The sequence below is a fragment of the Beta vulgaris genome, chromosome 6, assembly GCF_026745355.1.
Source record: "Beta vulgaris subsp. vulgaris cultivar EL10 chromosome 6, EL10.2, whole genome shotgun sequence".
Classification (NCBI taxonomy): Eukaryota; Viridiplantae; Streptophyta; class Magnoliopsida; order Caryophyllales; family Amaranthaceae; genus Beta; species Beta vulgaris.
The window spans coordinates 10040756-10042539 of record NC_079207.1 but is presented as its reverse complement, the minus strand read 5'-3'; the positions used below and the strand labels follow the sequence as shown (position 1 = coordinate 10042539).

At 34.8% G+C, this 1784-nt stretch overlaps 1 non-coding gene across 1 annotated transcript; it reads left to right on the top strand.

The window, feature by feature from the left end:
* Positions 1 to 12: 12 nt before the first annotated feature.
* On the top strand, positions 13 to 84 carry TRNAW-CCA (transfer RNA tryptophan (anticodon CCA)). The gene has a single exon. It is a non-coding gene; the product is annotated as a tRNA-Trp (tRNA).
* The last annotated feature ends 1700 nt before the right edge of the window (positions 85 to 1784 follow it).

Below are 1784 nucleotides of genomic sequence, written 5' to 3'. Positions count from 1 at the left end.
CATTAACTCCGAGGATCCGTGGCGCAATGGTAGCGCGTCTGACTCCAGATCAGAAGGTTGCGTGTTCGATTCACGTCGGGTTCAATACCCCGAACTTACAATTCCTCTCTGTTTTTTTCTGTTTAATAACGTGGATTTTGGGCTCATTTGATGTTATAATCGAGCCCTTAGGCTTTCTTTCTTAATGCTACTCACCTTTTGCTTTGATATTACTTCACCTTGCTAGTGGTAAATCGTGCAGTTTCATAATTGTGTTAGGAGAGAGATTTGATTTTGATATACTGATTGAGTTTCAGGTAGTCTTCATTTTTTTTCAGGTAGTCTCATTTTTTTCAGTTAGTCTTCATTTTTTTCAGTTAGTCTTAATTTTTTTTAAGTTAGTCTTCATTTTTTTCAGTTAGTCTAAATGAAAGTAAGTTACCTCTAAATGAAAGTAAGTTACCTCTAAATGAAAGTAAGTTACCTCTAAATGAAAGTAACTTGGGATTCTTAGTTTTATTATTCTTTCATTTAACAACTAACTAATATTAAAAAAAAAAAAACACTAACCTCTGCTTTCCTCTCACTTTCTCCTTCTTCTTCATTCCTCTTAGCTGATTTCTTTCTTCTTTGTTAGATAAAAAAAATTAGTATAACAAAACTATATATACATTCAATGGCTCAATCTTTTTCTAATGCTAAGTTTTCTTCTCCCTTGTTGTTGACAATATCTCCATGGCCACTCAAAGGTAGTTATACTCGTGCTTTTTACCTCTAGAATGTTTTCAAGTGCTGTCCAGCGGCGCGGTGGCGGCGGCAGCGGAGGAAGAAGATGAAGAAGGAGCACCGGTACCGTTGTCGCGGTTTCGTCCGACGAAATATATTAGGTAGACGGTCTGACCCAATACTTTCACTAGTTTAAAAGTCACTTACCGTGAATGACTTTTGCATGTTAAGCTAAATGAAGCCATGGCTACAAGTGAATTTTGATATAGTGATTGTTATCTTCCCAAAAAGAATCATTAGTGAGTTTTAGTGTAAAATTGTCAAATATTGTATATAGCTTAAAAGTGAGTTACTGTGAACAGCATACATTTGTATGTTGAGCTAAATGAAGGCGATGGCTACAAGTCCGACCACAACCACTATGGCCATGGTGCCATAGTGGTGGTTGGTCACAAAAATTAAGGTTGAGTAACAAGGACTATGGTGATGATTTTTATTCTTCAAAACATTTTTTTTTTTTTTTTTTTATGACATCGGTTCAAAACATTTTTTTCCCCATGGTAAATTAAATGAAAGTTATGGTCTTTTCATATGTTTTTTGAGCAATAAATCACTTTAAGTAACACATGGCAAGATGGTTAGAGCAAGAGGTAAGATTTTAAAAGGTCCTGGTTTCATTCTATTCTCGAGAAAGGACAATACATGGCAATGACTTGTGTGAAACTACTACTATAACTTGATAAAGCCTAGGTATATCATCGTATTGATTTACTTTGAGCTAGCAATTATTATTCCGACCTAGACCCAACCTCAAACTACTTTGATAAAGATCGATCACCTGAATTCGACCTACACTATTGATATGTAATTACGAGTACAAATTTTGTATCCTATGGTAGCTAAGAAGTATAAGTAAAAGATTACACACAAGAAGCAACTTCGTAGTTCTGCAATAGAATGAAAGGAAATCCCGAAAATATTCACTGGTAATTTTAACACAACTATGTACTAAAAGCAAGAGTACAGAACTAGTAAATTCCACTGCTAACATATAGTACAAAATTGTGAAAGACTGGAAA